General features: G+C 40.6%; 1 protein-coding gene and 1 long non-coding RNA gene across 2 annotated transcripts in view; one reads left to right on the top strand and one right to left on the bottom strand.

Annotated features, from left to right (window-relative positions):
- Nucleotides 1-3,271: 3,271 nt before the first annotated feature.
- On the bottom strand, nucleotides 3,272-7,924 carry LOC114161106 (uncharacterized). The gene is made up of 2 exons (XR_003598940.1): nucleotides 7,720-7,924; nucleotides 3,272-5,306 (listed from the first exon to the last, which is right to left on the bottom strand). It is a non-coding gene; the product is annotated as an uncharacterized LOC114161106 (long non-coding RNA).
- A 15-nt stretch (nucleotides 7,925-7,939) lies between these two features.
- The window catches only part of pparaa (peroxisome proliferator-activated receptor alpha a), a 46,666-nt gene continuing 31,734 nt past the window's right edge, over nucleotides 7,940-22,871 (top strand). Inside the window, exons 1-2 of the mRNA XM_028044166.1 lie at nucleotides 7,940-8,062; nucleotides 14,224-14,279. The gene's annotated coding sequence lies outside the window, so the exon portion shown is untranslated. The remainder of the gene's footprint in view (nucleotides 8,063-14,223; nucleotides 14,280-22,871) is intronic.

The following is a 22,871-nucleotide window of genomic DNA, read 5'->3' as shown; positions in this document are numbered from 1 at the left end:
CAGATATTCATACATGCTCTCCATGTGATCTCACTGATGCGGACGAATTTAAAAAATGTGCAAAGCTGGTAGAGACATACCTAGCAAACTTAGATATGTTGCTAGGTATGCTAGCAAACATAGCAAAATTGCGGCTCACTAAAAATACATTCTGTGTTTTATTCAGATTTTTATTTGTAGAATATTTTTGAAAACCATCTCTCAGTTCTTCACGTCATTGTGTTGGTCTGCCATATCAAAACTCAGTCAAAAAATGCTTGACCCTATGGTTGTAAGCTGATAAAATGTGAACAAAGGTCAAGAATTAAGAATACCTTTTTGTCGTTTAGAAGGGCAATACCTCTGACATCCTCAAGGGGGCTCTTTACTCCAACGTTTGACTGGATGCAAACCTGTACAGCCCACCGATCGCCTCCACCAGCTCTCGATAGTTCCACCATTTTGGTTCCTACCGTCGAAATTTCAAAAGTTAACTGTCACATTTGTTTGTCTCCACATACATTTAGTCTTTATAGCAACACAGTGAAGAATGCTCACAACGTATGTAACATTGTTGCTCTTTACAAGGCTTCATTTTGGATTTATTTGCAGCACGTTTCTAAAAAGGAAAAAAAAAAAATCTCACTTTATTCCCTGAAGCAGATTTTGTTGGTTTAGAGTGAAAGGGAGCGGTTCTCCTGGTTTCCATTCCCAATCGACTGCATCCTCACTTGCATACCTTGCTTCGTTTCGTTTCAGACACAGACCCGAGACCATTAAATTAAATTTATTTATCCTTTGTGTTCTATTTTCCATGCTTTTTTCTTTTTTTGAAAAACGTTACTTTTTGGGGGGAGAAAAGAACCCCCCAAAACTTCCCCGTTTATCTAATTATAGGATTATCTGTCTTTGTTCACGTACACCAGCAGAATTGTAAATCCACAGCAACTGGTGTGATCTGCTACAACTTGGGTTTTGATCTGTGAGTAATTCATATGTGAGGAATTACTGTGCTTTGGGCTTTGGGAATCAAACATGTGTTGCACTTCTCCAAGTCTCTATTCCCCCTTGAAAATACCCGGGGCCTTAATGGGCTGGTCCAGTCTGTCGAAGCACACCAAAACTCCCACCCCCGCCCCTTCGTTCTCCGTCACTGTAACCCACACACACACACACGTTAACTGATACAACCTTCTTAACTGGTTTTAACAGGATCTATTGGCCCGAATCAGAGAAAGTGAAGCAAAAACGTCTTCTTTTTTTTCTGATGGAGTCACCTCGCGTTAAAGCTGACCTCGCTGATTGAGTTTGCTCACAATCACACGGGTCAAGGCCTGGAGTCAGGCCCATGCATCATTTAGTTTAATGGCCGTTTCCTGCCTCGCTCAGATCGTGCGCGCCACATTGGAGGAAGCAGGCAGATAAAAATGCAGCACGCAGCTATATTATTTGCAGGACACAATACTGCGAAGGCGGAAGGAGCGATAGGAAGGCGAAGGGGGACGGTGACAAAAAAGGAGAGCGAGAGCTCCTCTGATTTTTGTGGCCCGTCTGTGTCACCAGCACCCTGTTGGGACAACAGATGTGCAGATGATGTCATGTAGAAAGGGGATAGGGCGGGAGGGAGGAGCGAGCAGAGCGCGGGAGAACAGGCGGCGGGTGGGGCCTCGATCTCCGAGAGACAAGGCAGTGAAAGATGGAACAGGATGACAATGTGACTTATAAAGTGTGACCTGTTTTATAAAGTCCTCCTTAGCTGTGTGTGTGCTTGAACTGGATGTCAAAGTATCACTGTTTTGTCCTGAATAAATCTGAGCATGTTGATTTAGTCACACAATCTATTCTAAAATGCAAAGGTGCTGTCTGTTGAAGGCATAATTTACTTGGGGTGGTCAGTGTAGAAGTTTACCTCCTGTTTCTGGTCAGACACGGCATACGAACTCAATTGTTCTCCTGGGCTGCATTGACAATGGCTGTCTGTAACCATTCAGACTGGTGGAGTGTGAGAAAAGGCAAAGATCAGAGTTATATAGTTTCTTTAAGCGGTACTAGTGTATCTGTCCCATTTCAGATGCTGCCCTGAGCAACTGCCCATATCAAAAACCACCACAGTGTCAAGGACAAGAGTTTTCTAAAGCAACTTAACCCGTCTAACAGGAATCATTCCAGGTCAGTTGTCTTTAGAAAGTAGAATGAGAACGTTGAATTAGATGCTTGATTTAGGGAGGATGTGGGGCACAAATTCATTTAAAGCAATAGGTGGTTGTAATGACGCTGCAAAAAATGTACCCACAGCCTCTTCAGGAGGCCGAGCAACGAGCGCATCAATGGTTACATATGTAGCAAAATCAAACAGAGGGCAACAAAAGCTGTTACTGAGTCAAGATGGAAGGTTTCTTTAAACAGAAGTTAAAAAGTAGACGTGGACTAATCCCAAATACCAACTAAAAATAGCTGTCCTATTGATGAGTACTCAAGTTATTAAACACACAACCATTCAGAATGCAACCAGCCCACCTGAGTTAGCTTGACAACCAGATTGTCTTCACTTTGGTATTTCCTCTGTTGTCGTCTCACCTCTTTGTCTTGTGTAACTCAGAAATATAGCGGCACAAGATATATTTATTGTCTTGAGGTTGCAGGGCCTTCTTACCATACCCTTAATCTTTAGCTTCCTTCACATTCAGAGCTACTAAAACTTTTTATATTATTTCTTGTAGTTTGATGTAGATTAATCTACATCCGCCAGGGAATGGGTACGAAGCAGATATGACTCCAATGAGAGCACAGCCCAGGAGTTGGCAGCTGCAGCCGCGCCCGCCGTTATCCCTCTGACCCCGGCTTGAGGACACCCTCGGTCACCCCTCTCTGTAATCATTGACCTGTTACCTGTGGCAACCGAGCCACAACACACACTGCCCAACTACTTCTCTGCTGATAATAAGGCGATAGCGCCGCCGCAGCCTCGCTTTCAGACAGAGACGTGGGCACGGTTTCTCACGCTTCTGATGGATGTTAGACCTCTGGGAGGTTCAGTCGCCCTAGCTGACCTTCGGAGATCCTTCTTTTTTCTTTTTTTTTGTTTCCGAGAAGGTTCAGGGAAAAGCTGTTATCGTTCCTCAAACAGCGCGTTGCTGTGAAAACATGCATGCTCATCCAACCGTGGGTCCTCTCGGAAAGGTTTTATTAACAGTCGTGAGTGCATACTTGAATTAATTCTAGCATGCAGCGATCAAGCTCTCAGAAGTCTCGGCAACCCCGTTAAAGGCATTGTAACAAAATGAAATTGTAGTAAATTGTTCCATAACTATTTAATATTAATCTTGTACTGCTTAGCTTAAAATATCACATCTGTGTGAAGGAGGAAAGCATAACAGGTAGGAGGGTTTCAGATCTTGACTTTTTGACATTTCCTTGGCAAAGGTTCTCCAAATCTGTCTGATTGTAAGCACATCTCTTGTCTTGAGTCCCCTTCAGGTAAGACCACATTTCTAAATACTGAACTTTGTTTTATTTTTCTATTACCAAGTCATTATATTATTTTTCTGAAATTAATGACTTTATGCTGTGTCATTAATTTCTAGCTTGTTTTTATCCGGCCCCTAAAGATTTTCAACCAAAGCTGATATTTGGAACAATTCATAACTATCCGCCTGCTGTGACAAAATCCTGTTTTCTATCTGATGCTGTCGCCACCGTGTTTTACCTTGGGATTGGTGTTCTTTCCATGATTCCCAGTGGTAGTTTGTGGAAAACTTACCCGCAGATACTATAGCCCAGAGGTTCAACAACCTTCCACCAGGTTTTGGGAGACTTCTGTGTGTTTTGTAATCCTGCTCCTCAGCCTAGACATATTGACATCGCAGGAGATTGCTGCAACATAAAGACCAGCAGTAATTCCTGCAGATTCTTTGGTGCTTCTTGGTCGCCTCTCTGTACAGTGGCAGTCTTGTCTTTTGACTTGTTTTGGAGAAAAGTCCAGTTTTTGTAATGTCCCCGTTGTTCCATACTTCCTTCAATAACAGACGGCTGCCTTCACCATTTTGTGGTATGTGCAGAACTTTTTTCTACCCATCTCCTGACTGATGCCTTTGTACAGTCAGTTCCTCTAGATCAAATGAAGGATCCTACATGGACATCAGATTCACTACATTTCAAATTGATTTACTTTGAATATGTAAATATTTTCTTCACACTTATTACAACACAGCATACATTTCACAATAACAAGACTTAAGAAAGCATAACCAAAAAAATACAAATAAAAATAGCTGACATATTAAAAAAGGAGTAAGAAGTGTAGCTTATTGTCCTTCACCCCTTTGTTCAACAGAAACAATTATACATACCCATATAAACACATATATACACATTCATACAACCGCACACACCTGCCTCCATATACCTACAAACATACATACATATACCCATATGCATTGGTACGCACATTCAAATACGTTTTTATGCATCTATTAATATGTGGGATTCTCCATTATCGCCATCTCAGTTAGATGCTAGGTGTGCCCCTCAAGAACACCGAGTACATAAGTTAGTTTAATAAGGTACTAATTTAAACATACGTCCATTTATAAAACATTTACTAACACATTTGGTGTATTAGTGGTACATAGGTGGAAAAGATTTCCAAACCATTTCACAAAATCCAATTTTTCACCTTACATTTAAACAAAAGTTCAAATGAAAGCCACTGTTAGGCCTAACAAAGCCGAGCACTGAACTATGATGCAGGCTTAACACCCACACAGAGCTTTTCGGGGGTTTAACAGAACTTTCTGCACCCAGACCGAAGTTTGAATGTAATCTACTCAGAGTGACTGACTCGGCTGTCCTTGTGCGTGTCCAATTTTACGTTTTTTTTTTTTTTGCAGTACAAAGTGGGGCGTGGTACCGCACTGCAGCACGGTGGAGGGGGGGTTGAAACAGGCCGGAGTAACCATCAGGTAGTGAGGATGGCAGCGAGTTTTGGTTCTCGCCAGAGCCTCCGCCCACTTTTTCCACACGTCCCCCCTCAGCCTCCTCAGGCCTACCTCGTTCCCTTTTCTCTCTCCTTCCCTTTCTGGCTGCCATCTTTGGGTGCTCGGCGCAGAATGGTCTGTGTCTGAGAGCAGTGGCCTGAAATAAAAGTAAGAGGGGGCCCTCTGTGCTGGAGAATGCTGGGCTTTGTCTCAGCTGCCATCCATACTGTCTGGAGATGTGGCGTGGACTGAGCACAGAGAGGATGTGATTGCAAAATGAAAACTGGAGGACGGCGGCCTATTCCAGGAGAATCGGCACCGTTCACCACCGGAACACGTCGCTGGTTCACACTGTTCAGGGGAGAAAAATTAGAGATAACTACTTTTAGCTTACTGATTTTTAAGTCAAACGTGGGATAATTTAACTTCTCAAAATGTAAAAAAAGGAAAAAAGAAAGAACGATCAGTTCTAAGTACGTCAGTTCACTTACATGTTTTGTTTTATGACCTTAACCCAGCCAATCCATCAAGTCACTGCAGTATTTCAGATTTTTATTGGCTCTGTGTTCAACGTTACCTCTAATGAAAGGGAGTACTTTATTATACTTCCTCCCTAAATGGAACTACTACAAACTAAATGTGCCAAAAGTCCACAGGATTAATCATTTTGTTACATTTTGAGATTTGGTAAAATTGAGAAACTAAAGTCTAATAAAGTGCACAAGTCTAACATCTCATAAATGAAAAGAGACGTCTGCTCTCACCAAAATTACAGTTTCTAATTTAGCATAATGTCTACAAACACGTTTATTATATGCAACATTTTCTATATGTAAATGCAAAATGTTTCATTCAGATTATAGATATGTTCATATTAGTGTAAATGTTTTCTTTTAAAAATAAACATCATTAATAAAGTTCCCGAGTTTAGCCCAAAGGCACAATTTGCTATGTGAGTAATTAGAAAAAAAATTCATTCTAAAAATAACATGAAATTATTGGTAATTATAAAGTAACAGATTACAACAGAAGTAATCTAAAAAACGGTGTGTATGGTGTTTTTTCACCCTGTAATTCTCGTGGGCTATAGCATGCATGGTCAGCCCATATACAACACACACATTCACACACTTGCACACACACATAAGCTCTAATCCTGCAGGTTATTTCTGTGCTTATGGATATAGGTTGCAGAGCCCAGTCACTGGGTTCAGCTGTAATATCACTTGAATGCAGCTTTACTACACACACACACACACCTTGTAAAGCAGGTTTTCTCAGCTAGTAGGTGTGTGTGTGTGTGTGTGTGTGTGTGCTTCAAGCAAAAGCTTACAAAATATGTTGTCATTTTAGCTTCATTAATATTAAATAGCGATGTAATTGTTTAATATAAAAGTTCCTCATGCAACATTTTTGAAAGTAAAGAACTAAGTCAGAAATTTCCAGAAGAGTTTAATTCTTTTTGAAACAAAATTGGTTCAGTACATTTTTTAAATAGTCAAATCACATTACAATATTTCTTTGTAAAGATGTGTATTTTTTTATTTTATGTGGGCATTAATCATAATATAACTTTTATCCAGACTTAAGAAGCACGATAATACATTAAAAATGCATTAATAACTTCCTTAACACTTAATGTGTTATGGTTTGCCCAAACTTAATTTGTAAATGCATTACTAAACAGACAGTCTTTAGGATAAGGTTTGTATGATATTTCATTAGCTGTCTAGCCATAAAAAACTTGGAAGTGTATAAGGCTATTCATTGATTTTAAATAAATATGAAATGCAAGACTATCTGGAACCCACCCTACATACATAATAAAAGCTGCTCTGATTAAGCATACTTTACCCGGTTTTATATATATATATATATATATATATATATTACAGGGTCTCCAATGCAGAAAAACGTCTGTACATGTCGGAATGGTCCTTTAACATTCATGTTTTTCACTCAATAACGCATTTGCGAGATTAATTGGGCAACAGCAGCAGGTCTGGACTTGTCTTTAAAGTACTTGTGACGTCTGGGAGAAACTGATATTTATTAACTCACAAGAGGAGAAACAACAGGCCATTACAAGTTGGAATATCCATAAAATCAGAGTTGTTTTGCCATAGCTAAATAAAAGTTGCCATTTTTAATGTTTTTGATAAGGGATCTAATTTGATTGCGGAAGAACACATTTTAGATCATTAGCAATGTTACTGTGTAATTCGACTAATAGTTTTTTTTTTTTTAGCTAGCCATTGTAACATATTAAAAAATGTCATATTGTATGTTATTAATATTTTAAACCATGTAATATATTATTTAAACAGTGAGTAAGCAATTGGAAAATAACTGATGATGGAGTTAAAAGTTGCTAACTGAACTTCAGCTTTGTTCCATCTTCAAATAAGTGGTAACTTGCTCTAGGATGCTGTTCTGCTTTATCGTTTAAATTCGGATATTTTTTTTCTGTGCCTACAATTAGCTTTTTTACGAATAAAAATGAGTGTATTTTTACTTAAAGTCCTTCTTGGGAGTGCAATAAAGCAGCAAATAGTGCTTTTTCGAGCGGCGGAGGGGGCAGGAGAGGAGGGGGGGAGTGAGGCTGCCTCTGATAATCATCTCCACGCAGCCTAGTTTTGACACATATTTCCCCGTTATGAGCGTCTTCTCCGCTCTCTCGCACACATTTAGACTTATTAAATTAGATTCAGAGCGGCGTCGCGTGTCTGCTCGCACACCGGGGCAGGTTGTGTAAGTGCGTCACCTCAGTTGAACTCCGGCGCATCTGTGTTCGTCGGCGGCGCAGGACTCGGCAGCTTCTCCGTGTCCCCGATGAACTCTGCGAGGTGGCCGGGGAGAGAGACGCGGGAGACGGGGGCGTTTTTGCAGCCGGTCGAGACTCGGGAAGCTCCTCTTGGAGAATGCCTGTCGATATATTCTCTTCATCAGCATTTTTTGCAAGCCAAAATTGCCGCATTTAGGAGTTCTTTTTTTTTTTTGTACTTTTTTTCTGCTGGGGGAAAATAATAGGAAATAAAAATTAAAAAAACTCGCGGAGGAGGAAGAGACCAGCCAACAAACATCACCCATGAACTTGAGGCATAACGGTAAGAATTAATACTAATATTTTGTCTTTATTTATTTGCTTTACGTTTGCTTGATTTGCTACAGCAGCAGTTCGCGTTTCGACTCGACAGCAGCGGATGTCATTTCTCCCAGACTGGGTCAGCGGATATTGACGCTGCTGTGGCCGAAACAATCCGCGGTTCTTCAGCCTACAAGTTTTAACAACAAAAACCTGCGCTGCTGCTGCAAATTTAAAGCACGACGTCCAAACAATCCCACATTAGATAGTCGATGTAGTCAGAAAATAATGCGAGAAAAGGAGGTCGCCTTTTTTGGTGCCCTAGTTCCTCCGCGCAGACACGCATAATCTTCCACCTTTTTTTTTTTTTTTTTTTCCGCTTTTTTTGTCCCCCTCAAAGCAAACGCAGATAAGGCAGCCGGGCGGATCATCGCATCAGTCCAGCGGGGGAAACATCACCGCTCTTCACAAAGTGGGCAATTAGGATTTCAGTATGAAATGTGCGTTTAATTAGTTCGCCCCGGATTGAAGCCTATGTAAGACAAGGAAACGCAGCTCTGCGGCTTTGCCCCCTCGTCGATGTGTCACTGTGGTTTCCCTCAGAGAAGTTTTGCACAAAATTAATTCAGGAGATAACCCAACAGTAGCTGAATGTCATTTTTTAAAGAGGCAATCCAGTGGTGTTTTTTGATTTAAAAAAAAAAACAAAAAAAACTTTTTTTTTAACATTTTTTTTTTTTTACCCATTACCAAATGTACACTGCAAATAAAAAAAAAAAAAAAGACAAGTGAGTAATAAAAAAAAAAAAAAGAGATTTCTATAACAGAATTTCCCAAAATACAATGTTTTGACAAGCGGGCGCTAAAGTACAAGAAATAAATTTGGCCTGAGTGTATTTGGGTCAGTGACATCACATGAGGTTCAAGATATTTTTGATAGGTTCTGAATAGAAATTAACCAATGGGAAATCAAGAGTTTGCCAATTTTCCTTTTATGGAGGTTGATTGGTGATTGGCAGGTCAAATAGTAAAAAATGAATAAAAAAATTCTACCCCCATTCTTTAAACGTATTAAAGCTAAGAACTCCCATTGTTTTTGGTTTTATTATCTCATAAACCAACAGAATGCGCTTTGATGCTCTCTTTTTGAGTGTAATATGCTTTGATTTATAAACGGCAATAATGTTGTATTTAAATCTAACACCTCTATCAAAGGCCCTTCCTCGGTTTTTTTCTTTTGTATGTTATAGCCTTTCGAGAGAAAAAAATCAGAATCAGTGAAAATCTTAAATCTGTGTTTCAGACCTCGGAGAAAGCTGCAAAAATCTACTATGTTCACATATATCTAATTTATTCATTTGGTCAATTTATTTGAATAGTTAGTTCTCCGTCGACTCTGTCCAGATTGATGAATTTAAATGAGGCAGAAGAATAAAGTCAGTCAACTGGTATTAGAAAGCAATACGGTAAAGAAGTGACCTTTGACACATTTCGGTAGACATTCTGAAACATTCGAGCATAAACCACTTGCGTGTGTTTAACTTGGAGATGCACTAATCTGGCTTTTTCTTTTATTATTATTTTTGAGCAATTTGTTGTTTTTTTTATAGCGCAATAATGGAGGAAGTTCTCAAGTTAGAAGCCCAGATGTTTTAGTATTCGACCCATCAGTCACTGATAGGGGAACAAACGAGGGAAAACCGGTTCGCCGATTGATGAATTCCTAGTTTCATTGCTCGCAGATTTTCCTGATGTCCTTTGTGCTCTAAAAGCAGCTCGACTGTTATGATGCCAAATAAAAATGAGCACTTTTGAAGAGGGATTTGTTTTTGAAAGCTGTCTTAACAGCTCAAAAGAACCGGTGATTTGCCTTCTGTGATGTCACCAAAGGTTGTACCGATTTTTTTATTTTGTCTTTTTGCAGATTTCATCTTGATTAAAAGAAAAAGTTCACAATAAAAACCGCACAGCAGACAATGTGGCAAACTATAGCATGAGTTTGAGTGATGTCACAGAAAACTGATGTGTAGCTTTAATGCAGTAAAGGGTTTTATATTGATATATTGGTCCCTACCCTTGATTCAGGAATAAAATGAACCTTTTACTTTAAGTATGACAATTTCTCATGATTTTATTGTCGGCGTTAATTCCCCTTAAGGTGTGCGGTCATTCTCAAACACGTCAGGTTCATTCAGAGTTCAGTTTTGTTCAAAATCCCGCTCGGCTATGCATAATTAATCGGTACAGTTGCTCATCCTCCAAGAATAACTCAACGTGGTCTCTTGCATTCAAGGGGTGACAAATGCAACCACGCATTTCCTGCTGCAGCTAGACGTTTACTTTACATTTTGCAAGTTGAGAATGAACAGAATGAGCTTTTTGGCGTCGCACTGCAAGGCATTGGCTGAACTCTGGACGAGTCTTAAAAGTGTAAACCGGCACAGCTCACTTTAACAAGCTATTGCAAAAGGTTGCTGCTTCCTTCAGCTCCTCTCCTACACATCTGGCTTTGTATTTTGCTTTGTGTATGTGTAAGCTAGGTGGTGGTGGGGGGTTGGCTAGTTAGGCTAAGATTCTGCTCATACTATCAGTTTTCCAAGAAAAGATCTTTTTCTCAGTGTTTTTTCCCCCACTTCACTCTTTAACTGGAAAGAGGACCAGAGCTGTCAGGAGGCAGTATATGAACTGGGTCACAATGACCCCTTGGCCGCAGCTCCAGCTATCACACTCTTTTATGTGATGTATTACTACCCCTGATACGGCGTGTTTATAAAGCGCAGCTATGGCTATAAACAGGAAAATGCCATTGTGCCTTGGAGAAAATGGAACAGAAACACAAGTGGCTCTCACACAATGGGCCGGCTCTCGTTTCTCCACTTTGTGGCGGTGATGCAGAGAACGCACAGGGCTGTAGAGTGAAAATTGGCGCGATTATCTTCTGATTTGCACTGCTGCCCTGTAGCACCAGGGCCTAGCTGTGGCAGTGGGGGAAACATAGAGACAAGGACTTAGGAGGGGAGGGGGGAGAGACAGGAGGAGGGTGGTGGTGGTGACGAGGGGGGGGGTTGCTTTGATTCACCCAAATTTTCACTCATTAGCTTTCAGCAGCTTCATCCTCCCTCTCACTCCCACCACTGCACTCTCATATCTCACGCAATTGATTGAAACCCTAAACGTTGAGATCAGGCCCAGCACAGCTTTTCTATGAATAGTTGATTGGCTGTAATGGCGATGGCGTGTGTTGTTTCTCGCAGGGCGTTTCAGGTCAGGCGGCCCGGGGATTTTATTTTATTTTTTTTTCCTCCCAACATGCTTGGCTGATACTGCAGTGTTGCATGGCGAGACACTTAGAGAGTCTTGTAAAGCAGGGTTTTAGACGAACTCCTCACACCGGCTGCACTGATGCGCCTCAAGTTTTGCACCAGCAGCAACATTTAGTTGCAACCAACCTCTTCGCAGCTGCTTTACTTTGAAAGTCACATTATTGCCATTTCTCATGCTGATTGATTGCTACATCACTGATATATCGCAAAAATGTGTTCACTCTTATTCAAAAAGTGGACAGAAACTATAAGAATTGGTGCTATCAGTAGAATTATTATTTTTTAAACTTTATTCATGGTCACATTTTATGTATTGTATCTTTTAAATCTGATTTGTAGCCGCATGCGCAGTCAAATTAATCAGTTGCTAGAGCAGTGTTTCCCTCAGTGTTTTATAAGCCTTTCGGCCCACCAGGCTTTCCTTGTGCCCCCACCAGGCTTAGCATTGCTAATTTATTTAAGTTATTTTAAGACTTTATTGTTGGTGTTCAGGTGTTAATCTTCCAATCGTTCAATAACACATAATTATCAAGTGATATTTTCAAATTTCTTGTCAAATTAAAAAAAAAGATTTAACTCAAAAACACGACGGGCCGCTGGATGAATGACTGCCTTAGAACCCAACCACCAGGTTTAGCACGTTTTCTGTGTAAAACCTTGCTAGAGTCATAGATGTAGTATTTTAGCTTGTACTTTAGCTAGGCACTGCTGTTCAAGCTACTAGCTAGCTTTTCTGTAAAATCAAACTGACTCAGAATTTGTCTTTCCTGTTAGTTTTTTGTTCCTCTTTATTTGCTTGTCTTCAATTAAAGTCCCCTATTAAAGTTGCTATGCCAATTGATTGGCTCGATATGTGTGCCTCTTGTGATGTCATCAACCCTCAGAGCAGCTCTCCTTTTCTTCATCTTGTTCTTTCTTTACGTTTTGTGAAACCCCGCAGTGGAAACCCACACTTCCATACCTTCTTGGGTTTTTATAGTTAGTGTACATTTACTGTATTTGTGGGGGTGGGGAGGGGGTGGGGGGGACAAAACACCCATACTGGATAGTCTCTTTAAAATACATAATGCAGGAGATTGTGTGTGACACACACAGATGGAGGGCACATTTATCTGCAGGTGAACGCCTGCCTCTGTTTGCTTCTGTTTTCGGTGGAGTTATTAATGTGGCCAGCCGCAAGAGTGCAGTTTGTGTGTGTGTGTGTGTGTGTGTGTGTGTGTGTGTGTGTTGTACTTTTTTTTTTTTTTTTAAGTGCAACAGGCGCCCCGTTTGCGTCCACGTTTATTCCTCTGCTCCGCTTGGCATTTTAAATCTCAGTGCAGGGCCATTTAAGTGCTTGACCTAATTTCTCTGGCAGCGAGGAATCCGCTGGTGAAGGCCTTCCTCTGTGTACCTTCGTGTGTGTGTTTGTGTGTGGGTGTGCACTTGCATATTGCTCTGGGTGTTTCCTCCTTGCCTTTCTAACAGGAAGCTGACGTGGAGTTCAACTGAGGACAAGGAAAAGGCCTTTTCTTTCCACTGTGAATCAGAGAGAGAGAGAGAGAGAAAAAAAGCCCAGGACACTACATTGCTTTAACCCTCTGCAATCCATCCTGCTGCTTCTTTCTTTTTAGCTATTGTCTGTTCCTCTGTTTTCTTCCCCCCCTTTTTTTCTTTCTTTTAATGAAAATTAAAACGCATTGCTTTTTTAAACAATTTTTTTAGAGTTTACACATTTTGTGAGAATTATGACAGGAGCTGAAAGCAAGCGAAGCCGTCCCTGTGGGGAGCAGTGTCGGTTCTTTGGGTTACGTTTCTAACAAACCTGCAGCAAAAGTAGTCTGTATTATTAGTAAGGAAGGAAGAAAAAGACACTCTCACGCTTTTTAAAGCCAGTGATGTGATGTACAGTAGTGATAGATCACTTTAATTTGATTGGAATGCTATAGCAGAAAAGGACTGGGAGCTTAGCTTACTGGCAGCCCGAAACGGTAATATTGTTCTCAGGTCTAACTTGATGTGGATTCATTCAGTTTGAAGCTCATAAAGTGTAAATGTATTCTCCGATAACTCAGGAAACTGAACTCAGGCCAGGGCAAATGGAAGAAATGTTGAAACGGCATGACCTACACCCTAATTGCACATAATCTTCGTCTTCAAAGAATCGTGCGCATATCGCGGTCACGGATGAATTTAGGGAATTAAACCAGGCCTAATATTCAAACCGAAAACCACCTACTTGGTCGCCTTTCATGTGTTGTGCAACGTCGTTTGAACTGCGAGCCTGCAGGATTGAAGCAGGAACAGGAGCTCTTCAGGAGTTTGTCTTTGGAGTGGGACTATAAAGAGGAGTTTTTAACGAACTGTGTTCCCTGTCTTTACTTGTTGTGTGTTTGCACAAGCGGTTATCAGTGGGGCAGCGGGGCGGACTCGCTCAGGAGACGCGTCCGCTCCCAGCAGCTGCAGATGTGTTGGTAAATATTTATATTGTAAACCTCGATTCATCTCAGACTGTATCACGGCTCTGCTCTGGAAAAATGAACGTAATAACTCGATTAGTAATTAAAACAAACGACTAAAACTTATGGTCTAAAAGAAAAGAATAAAATAAAATGAAAGTGTGGATAAATTCGAGACGGTTTTACGTCCAGCAGCAGCAGCAGAACTGTTTCATCAAGAATGTCCTGTTCCCAACTTGTGCTGCCAGGGGTGTGTTGAGAGAAAAGAACGCAGCTAAACCTCGTACTTTGCGTCCCAATTAATCAGGAAGCTCAATAATATTTCACAGTGCAAGTTGAAACAGCAGGCAGGAAATGTTCTGCCGTCTTTAATTTTTATAACTCACTTTTTTTTTCTTTCTGTTTTTATGCTCCTGCTGCAGGAAGAGAGTCGGGCTGAGCGAGGACAGTCTGGGAAGCGAAAGACGCTGCAGCGCAGGTGAGCACAGGAACAATCGGAGAATGTGGTTGCGAGCACGATTCCTCGAGTCACGCGCTCTTAAATGTCATTAACACTCCACTTAGTAGTGTTACTTGTTCATGTGAAGCTACAAATTTGATTTCTGACTTTGAAATTCTGTCGAGCAATCGAAGCCGAGGCATTTTGAAGTCAAACGGAGCAGCTCTTTGGCTCTGCAGGGAAGTAATTACTAGTGTGGAAACAGGAGAAATCCAGTGGATGTCATCAGAGGAGAGACGTGCACTGATCTTTATTTCGTGGTTGTTGTAAAACCAGTTTTGTCAATCAAAATATTTATTTTCTTTCCTTTCTCCAGCGAGTGAACATTATTAATTATAATAGAAACAGAGGTGACGTCACACTGTGAGAGAAAAAGAGAGAGAGAGAGGGGGGACTCTTGTAGTTATCTACTCTCTTTTGAAAACACAGGCAGCTTTGTGTGATACAGAAAAATCAATCCGCAGCCACAGTTTTCGTCACGATTGCGACGACGATATCGACCACATTTTCTTCAGTCCTGTCGTTGCTTCCACCTCCTTCTGCCGCCTCTTTCGTCCTGGTCTCTCTAATTGAATTAGAACTGGACGTAAAACTTCAAAACTTCCCCGGTGCATTCTTAATTCAACAAAATGTGAACGTTCTGAAAACTTACGTTGGCTGATTTTTTTTTTCATGTATTTTTTTGCCTCTGCATTACTCTTGTAGATAACTGAATGCACATTACTCAACCTGTCGTTTTTTTTTTTTTTTTTTTGCAGCTCTTGGTTGATCATGTTTGTTTTAACTTGCATTTCAGTTTGTTGGAATTTACTGGTGCAGCATAATTCATCTCCCACAAGATCATTATCAGTTTCTGAAGAGTTCGCTGTGTTTGCTTGAACAGAGCACAGGAAACTAGATGTTCCCCTTAATCTTCTTCTTTGTGCTCTTTCAAGTGGGAAAACACCCTCCCCCCCCCACACCACACCATATACATACACACGCACACACAACAGCGATGACACATACAGCGCTCTGTACAAAAGCCACAGAATGCAGTAATTGTATGGAATCATCAAGTCTGTGAGTTCTTTTTGTGGCTGCAAAGTATGATTAAGTGGACACAGTTTGCATGTTTCTCTTTGCACATAAATCAGCGTGTCGTACAGTAATTAGTGTATTTGGAAACAAAAGGGGGCTTCACTTGAATTTGAAATCAAGTTGTGTGGTTTGGAGCATGGCTCGGCTGCAGGATCATCTTCTGACTGATAGGGTGGGACACTTTGTTCTGTTTGTTCAGCCAGCTCCCATCATTTTTCTCTGACAAGGCACAGCGGTATTCTTTTGTTTTATATTTGTTTGTTGTTTGTTTGGCTTATTCTTTTGAAAAAGGCTGCCAGAGATATCCAGCGTTCTGAATAATAGTCGGAGAATTTATAATATCGAACTGCAGACTTAAGCAGAGGTTTGATAGTCGGTCGGGACCGTGCCGTAAAATCCTGACTTTTATTGTCAGGTGTGGCTCGCAGAAAATAAAAGCTTGAAAAGTCAAAGGTTTTAAAGCAGAAATGTTGGAAGCTTAGGCCAGAAAGTACAGAAACGATAAAACGGTCAGAAACTCTGCACTGAATAACTGGAACTTGGCATCAGGGAAGGAGTCGAGTCCGGGAGACTAAATGTCCGGGAGGCTGAATGTTTAGAACCTTGACAAATATTTAAAGGCATTGCTTTTTGTATAAAACAAGAATGAATAGACATGCAGTGACATACATTTTCTAAACTAAATTAATCAGTTTACATTGCACAAGAGTTGTATCCTAGATTTAAAAATACTGTAAGAAAAGTAGACTAAGAAAAGTAGACTAATAAAGATTTGTCATATTTAAGAAAAAAAAACATTATATGATCGTCTAAAAACAGTTCATCAGATGTTAAAAAGCTTACTGCTCCTAAAGACACATATGTGGACATGTCAATAAATCTTTAGGCATTTTAATGTTATTATTATTATTATTATTATTATTTTATGTCGGCATGCAAATTAGCTCACAAAGGCTAAATTCTCAAAACCATCAGAGCCAATAGAAACTATGCAATTTAAAAAAGTTACGCAGCCAACAGGTGACAGAAAAAGCCAAAAACGATCAAGAATCACTGAGACGCAGCAACAGCAGATTAGAGGAACCATTTTAAAATATTTTCTCCCACACCGATTATGAGCATAAAACACCAAAGATAAGTTAGTCTTTGTTTCCCCTCTACATCGGCTGTGGGTTATGTGAGTTTTACACGTAGAGCTGTGATACTGATACCGCTGGAAAGAGCACAGTTTGTGCCTTCATTTAAAAGGTGGCTAGTGTGGCTCAGACAATGTTGCAATAGTGTTGCTTTTTGTTTCTATGGGTGTAGAGTGGGAATGCAAATCTTTCAGTGTCGATCTTTTCAATTCCGATTTTTTGAGGGTTGTGATTTGATTCAGAAACGATTTTTAATTCAGAGATAAATTTTTCTGTTCACATTACATTACCAGTATTAGGTTAGCTTAGCTGTCTGGCTTTTTCTTAACCCTCCTGCTGATGTAATGATCAGACGGCGAGGAAGCGGGTTGTACCGTCAGACCGTTAGTTCCCGAAACTACACAAGAAAAAAACCCTCGTAAAACCTGGCAGGGTCCAATTGACCCCATTTCTTAATACCGCAGGAGGGTTAAATTACAAGAAATATCAAAGAGTTATTCGAAATACATATGTTGGAGAGATGCGTAATGCAATTCGCAGTTTATTCACAAATAGAAGTGGCTAAGATATAAATGCATTTTAAAATTAATTTTGAGCATTTTGAATCGATTCAAAATGTGATTCTCTATAGAGTAATTTTTTTCTGCAGCTCTTATATGCAGATTCAGTGTCTATTTTCATTTTATTTCTATGTAGCTGCTTAGTGTTGAAACTGAGAGTCGTGCATGTTTTTTGTTACTGCTACGTAGTTTTCCTTGTGTCCGCTGCAGATGTCCTCATTGCATATGGTTAATCCTGGCAGTGGAGAAAATGTGCAAGTTTCTCTGTGTTTTTTCTTCCCCCCTTCTTCAAATTCTTCCTGGTTTTGAAAAGCAAATGTAATAATTTTCCGCAGTCAGATTGCAGGTGTTTGCTCAGCAAAAGCTAGACTGCACGGGATCACACAGACGCTTCTATTTAAATCCACGGACCAAATGTCGTCTGGCGTCGTAAAAATTCACATGCAACACAATTTCCCGGTTATCAGCAATAATATTGCATTTGTTCTGAGACGGTGGGATGCAGCTGCGCTCTGATCACATGTGTCGCTTTTAATTCCCGATCAGTTTGTTGTTCGTCTGCTGGTAAGGACGCACAACAAGCTGGAGTCTCGAACCGCTTGACCCAATTTCTCGAGGCCCAACAAACCGAGACCAAACCCGAGACTGAGGCGTAACAAACCGAGACCAGGAAAAAAACAGGTCTCTGGCCCTCCATTCCTGCTGAGCGCACTGCAAGTCTCAGTGAGATTCGTACTTTATGATAAACTGGAGATAAAACACCACAGTTTGATCGTGTCACAAGATTTTGCTCTAACATTTTGAACAGAGTGTAAAACCAGATTCAACTGATTGCGTTAAAAACTAAGTAGCTGTTGTTCCTACTACTACAAAACATTGCAATAATGTTTGATAATCAATCAAAAATGCGCAGGGAAAGCTGGTGTCACCTGGTTAACTAGTCGCTCCGCCACACCACAAGCCGCTCCCAGCTTGCCAGCTGTCGCTTTAAATTCAGCTCAGCGTAACGAGAACGTTGAGCCGGTCGGAGTGGGAATCTTTAAGCACTTCACAATTTGATTTGATTACAAACCAGAAGGCCGCGACGCCGTCTTAAACTTCGACAGCTGTTTCTCTTCCACGTCTTGGTGCGAGTATTTAATATGGTTTCTCGTGTTTGTTGTGTTTCAAAATATTTCTTTTGACTTTTACACGGCCACATGCGGTGGCTCTGGTCCAAGTTATTTTCTCTTTAGTGCGGAGGCTGCTGGTTGCACTTCATGCCGAAGCCATAAGCTCGTTCCACCTTTTGCATTGTTCAAAATGTTTAAGAAAGTTTTGACCCTCGTATGTTATGGAAAGGACTTCAACGCCATGCCATGTCTTGTTTTTCATAAGTGGGCACATTTCAAGCAGCCCAATTAGAAGATAACTGTGTAGTCATACAGGGTTGTGGGATTAGATCTTGTTTTCATTCATAAAAGTGGCTTCAGTGGTTCCTATTCTAAAGACGATAAAGATGGAGTGAATTAAGCTCTTTTTAGTTTGTTTTTTTCTTTGCATGCAGATAATTCCAGCCTTCCATGCTGCAGGGCCACAGCTCACATTTTTATTGCCACAAAGTTATCTTTTCCTAACGCTGTACAAATCTCTTCCACTATTTATCCCCGACCTCACGGTGTTTTCCAGTCACATAAAGGAAAAGAGCATTTTTATTTTGTGTTACTGTAGCTCCTGTGTCTGTGTGGCTTCTCTTCTCTTCTCTCTGTCTGCTTTCAGCTCATGTGTGACCTCTGCAGGCATCTCTCGAAATGCAACACATATCAGCCTAGTATTTTCACTCTCCATATCTCTTCCATTACTTTTAGTGAAGTTTTTTGTTTTTGTTTTTCCATGAATTGAGCGAGTCAAGCAGGGTTTTTTTTGTGTGTGTGAATTTAACTTAAAACTTACTCCCCGTTAAACAAACACCGTCCAATGAATGAGTCAGAAAATCCCTCTGCTCACTTTCTGATTGGAAAGATTAATCCAGCGATGGGACAGTGGTTGGTCTATACCTCCCACTCCTTCCTCTCTTTGCAATAAAACCCCTCATTTGTTAAATGCGGCTCAGTGGAGGTCCGGTGGGCAGCCTCCTTCAGATCAGGTGTTGTCCAGATGTGCCGACAAGAGTCATCCTCTGGGTTCTGCAAATCTGTCATTTGGAGGAGAGAGATCGAAGAAGAAAACAGCCAAGCAGGCTGCAATCTGTGTCACACTGTTTTATAAGAAGACAGAAATTTAGTGTCGTGATTACTTTGTGCTAATTCAGTGTGGTTAGTCAATATTACCTCTTCCCCCCCCCCTTTTTTTTTTAATGTGAAAGATAATCAAACTTTGAAGTTATTTTACAGGAACCAGGTGCATCATCCGTTTCCTTGTGTTCTTCTGATTATTATTATTATGCAAGCCGTTTTAATCAGCTTTGAAAACTTTTATTTGACATTCAGAGGGCAGTATATATATTTTCTTCTTATTGTGAAGATTTAAATCCGACAAGCTGCTGAGTTCAAGACCGTAAACACCCTCCGAAGCAGCCTTTCTCAAAGTTTGAATCGAATGGCAAGCTGGTCCGGACACAGTCTGGTAATGAAAACGTAGATTATAAAATCACAGATTTGGACTTATTAAAAACATGGGACGTTGTAAAATTGGATGATTTGTGGATCTTTAATTGTAGCGTGAAAGAGCACTTAAAGAGAGTCTGTCTGCCTTTTTGTGTTTTGTGATCTGTTCCTTCCCAGGCTTAGTTCCTCCTTGGCCTGAAACTCATCTGATCACAGTGCAGCCCTCTACTGTAATGCCATTTATTACAGCAGTTTATGATCACAAAGCCGACTGTAGGCAACAAACTGCCGCTTTTTTGTGAAAAATTTTAATTAAAAATCAGTTTCAGTAGTTTAAACGTGTCAACCTGAGTCCCTGCTCTGAAAGTTAACTAGTGGAGCTCAATGCAGCCACATTTAACACTTGTTGCTCTTTAGCAGTGGAAATATCCCCGCTTTACTTTCACTTCCTTCCACTTGCATCTGCAACGAAGCATCTGAAAGTTTTCATAACCCATTTACCAAATACATTGTGGAGGATTTAAAATGGTTTATATCATACTCATGGAAGTTATTTAGATCTTTTCATTTAATTGCAGCATGCACTGTTTTCTGTTTTTTTTCTTGCTTAATGGTGAACATGAAGACATTTATAGACATGTTAGAAACTGATAAAAGCATTGGAAGAATAACGTTACATACACATTAGACTATTTTTATTTTCCTACTCTGGCTTTAAAAAAAAATAAATGCAACTGCCTACTTGAGCTTCAATTGTCGACATAATGCAAAATATGAAGATGTACTTGAATTTTCTCATTAGTGCTTTACCTGAAGGTGTTATTTCATTTTAATAGATATAACAGGTAATATTTGATCTTTTTTCTAGTATGTCTACTGTATATTCACTTGATAGTGATAATGGTTGATATTAGCCAGTAGGAAGCCCTGAGTCAGAGTCCCTGCGAAAGCCGATGTCATTCATAAAACCGGAGCAGCTCAGGTCAACAACTACGCTATCAGATTATCACATACGACATAATTATGGGGTAAAGTCCAAGAAAGTGTGGTTGTGTTGACAATTTTATTTGTATTACAGGAGAGGTGTAAACGTGCGTGCGTGTGGGCGTGTGTGTGTGTGTGTGTGTGTGTTTGTGTGTGTAAGAAGGAGCAATCGGACTGCATGATCGCCCTTCACCAGACGACCACAATGAGCTGCAGCGATGGCAGAAAGAATCTCTGCCTCTGTGTCTCAGACTGGGGGCCGGCCCAGCCTCCACGGAGCGCTCGGCCACTGCCGCATTGTGGGCCCGGGGCCTCATCTGAATGGCTCTTTAGTATTTTGTGTGAACAAGTCATCGCCATTTGCATTTGTTCCAGTCACAAAGGTTTAACAGGTCAATAGGGACTCTCTGGCAGAAAACTAACACGCTAGGGTAACTGTTTTCCTCCTCCCTCGCCGCGGTTGTCAGACGCCCAGCCAGCTCGTCCCGATAATATGTAACCCAAGCATGTGGCGTGTATACATCTTTTGCACGGGTGTGTGTGTGTGATTTGCGACAGCGGGTTGTAGGGTCAGAAAACAGAAGCCTTTACACTCTGAGCTGCTCTGAAAAGTTTAATTAACATGCAACTTATGGCAGCAGCTTGTCTGAGCAGCAGAGGGGGTTTGTTTTGTCTGCTAACCTCGCTTTCACACACCGACTGTAGAAGGTTAGCAGGTCTGATGGATGTCATTTCCTATAGCCTATAGCTTGTTGCGGAACAATAGGTGAGCATATGTGGGAGCTATTCGACCGGAATCACTCATTGTTTTAAAGTTTATTACTTCACTTGGACGCTTTTGCTAACAATCCACCTGTTTCTAAGGAGAAACATTCACCAACTTTTGTTTTTACCGTCGTAAATCTGCCAAGCAAGAGGGCGACTCAGGAATAATTACTTTAAAAAAATGGATGATAATTATTTCTGATGAGTGTAATTAGTGACGTAAATCTGAGTGAAGTTGTGAATTTCAAATACAGAGCTGGGTTTCTGCTGGGTGCAGAGGTGCTTTCTAGGAACGTGCCAATTCTCTGTGATAACCTTGATTTAAAAATACCACATTTCCTCCGTGTCACGGTGTATGCACATTAAACATCTCTGTTGCATGATCTAATTACTTTTCTACATAACAGAAAAGCAGCAACAATCGATTGTTATTGTTATAATATTTTAGCAAATTGATTCTAACATACAAACGTAAAGCAGAAAATAATAAGCGCCCGCTACATTTAATTGTAGTTTTCAAGTAAGCATGTTTATTGCGAACCTTTTGCTCTCCTGTTCCTTATGGAGAAACCAGTTAACCAGTTCGGCTATGAACTGGTTAACTGGTCGGCCCAGGTAGCCATTCTGCTGCTGGTTGCCGGGCAGAATGTAGATTCAAAATAGTTTTACCTTTTAAAGAGAGATGGGTGATGTGCCTCAAGTTTCGTCATCGTGGCTGACCATGTTTTCTGAAATCAAAAATATTTCCAAATGGCCTAAGTATAGATCTTGTAAGCAAGGATAGAGTGAAGCAGGCTCCTTGCAGCTAGCTGACCGGCAGTGTGCAGCAACAGGTGGGGGAGAGCTGACGCTGCTCTTCTATATTCTATAAATAAAATATTTCAATGCAGTCTTATTTGTTTGTCTTGTTAAAGAACAAAGGGTTTGTTTTTTTTTTCCTTTTAGGGATCTGATCAGCAGTATACAGCAACAGGTGGGGGAGGGAGACAGGGTTGTATATTTTCGAAACAGGGACCTGGATTTAGATTTGCCCAAAATGTCACAATAGTAGCTTTTTTTGTTGTTGTTTTTTGTACAAGCAAATTTGATTTAGGGAGTTTCACACTATAAAGTGTACTTCAAGTATGTTTATTGCTTAAAACAGAGGAACCAATAGGGAAGGAGCTCTTCTCTGTTTTAAATATGAACTTAATGGATTTTTAATGAGTCTGCCCCCGGTGGTAACCCGTTTAAACATTGTGCACACTTGCATATTCAGCACAAGGAGCCACCTTCAGTGACTTGACTCTCATAATGTAAATATCGCAGCAGTTGTGGACGTACACCGTTAATAGCAGGGGAGAAAATGCCATATTTGTTGATCACACGGCTTCCAGGCTGCCTGTTTTAACAAGCGTTGGATGCCGTTTCCCAGAGCACTGACTTACATCATGTCAGTGTTTGAGTCCCGCTTACAAACCC

The sequence above is a fragment of the Xiphophorus couchianus genome, chromosome 17 (genome assembly GCF_001444195.1).
Source record: "Xiphophorus couchianus chromosome 17, X_couchianus-1.0, whole genome shotgun sequence".
NCBI lineage: Eukaryota > Metazoa > Chordata > Actinopteri > Cyprinodontiformes > Poeciliidae > Xiphophorus > Xiphophorus couchianus.
Note: the sequence above shows the minus strand (reverse complement) of the source record. Positions and strands in the feature narration are given on the sequence as shown.